Below are 1398 nucleotides of genomic sequence, written 5' to 3' on the forward strand. Positions count from 1 at the left end.
ATCTTTCTTCTGATATCTTGCAGCTTTATTTAGGATAGAGATAGCATGATAATAGAGTCACAAGGAGGATGCTGAGGACAAGAAGTCACCCAGAAGACCTCATGCTCTGGAGGAACACTGGTCTAGCTGGAAATGGAAAGCACATCATGGGAGGCCTCCTGTACATATTTTAGACAGGATAACTGGCACAATGCAGCTATAGTCCTTAAAGCCATAAATGTCCCTGGACCAGGAGACACCCAGGGGGATGGACCAGATGAAATGATATCTCCTTCTGGTGACAACCCTCCTGGTCCAGGATAAGTAAGATAGCAGCAAGATGTTAACTGATGCCAATGGACATTCATTGAGGGCAGTGACCTTAACGGCCCCCTCATGAAAGCAGAAGTGACTTCCCCACTCCCTGCTCAGGAATACAGGACATTATGGGAATCTGACCCAGTCATAGACCATAGTATTAGGCAACTGGAATCACACAAACTTATTAGGTTAATATGACATTATAGGGTATATCATTAATAACTTGGTGCCTGCATCACCTCAACCAAAACCCTAATAAAGTCCCTATTTAATGTGTACTTCAGGAAATCAATGTGTGGTTATATTTGTACATTTAATGATGATGATGGTTAATAGTTAGGGTATATATTTTGTGCTGACTTGATGGAAGTTGTCAGATTTTTTTTCCTTGTGAATTCTTGTAAGGGGTAAAAAGACCACAGTGAATTTCTGGGAGGGAACTATTGTCGACAGCCTGTCAAGTTCAAAGGCGTTTTCAGAGCGGGACATTACCTCTTGTCCTGAAACAGTAAACAGTGCAGTCAGACTCATCATACACATTAGCAAACCACTAATGAAAGATGTGATCTATACAGAAATATGAATAAGCATGGAGATGTCACAGTGCAGCAATTGTGTCATTCATTTTCTTTTATTTATGAAAATCAATTGAGGAACCAACCTCAGGGTGATGCAAATTGTTACTGTGAAAACAATGCATTCAAAATGGCATAATTTTAGAGTTATTCTGGGAATGTGAAGAGTTTGAAATGGATCTAATTTTTTGCCATGAGCCATAAGCAGTTTAGACAGCAATGAATGATTTTGTTAATAGTGACTGCGAGGTTTTAGATCTTGAACTGTGTGATTTGCAGATGCTTATATAAGTCATGTGAAACAAATCAGCAGACCTTTTCCTCATTTTACTGTCTTACCTGTTTTTTTCTCTTCTATCTCACCTCCCTCTTTCTTTCTCACTCTCCTCTACTTTCTTTCATCCTCACACAAAGGCACACACACATAATACACAAACCAATTTTCAAGGCTCATTATTACAGTATATATATATATATATATATATATATATATATATAATATTCTGGATTTTGACTTTAAATT

The sequence above is a fragment of the Morone saxatilis genome, unplaced genomic scaffold (genome assembly GCF_004916995.1).
Source record: "Morone saxatilis isolate NCDOM2014 unplaced genomic scaffold, NCSU_SB_2.0 Contig1, whole genome shotgun sequence".
In the NCBI taxonomy this organism is placed as follows: domain Eukaryota; kingdom Metazoa; phylum Chordata; class Actinopteri; family Moronidae; genus Morone; species Morone saxatilis.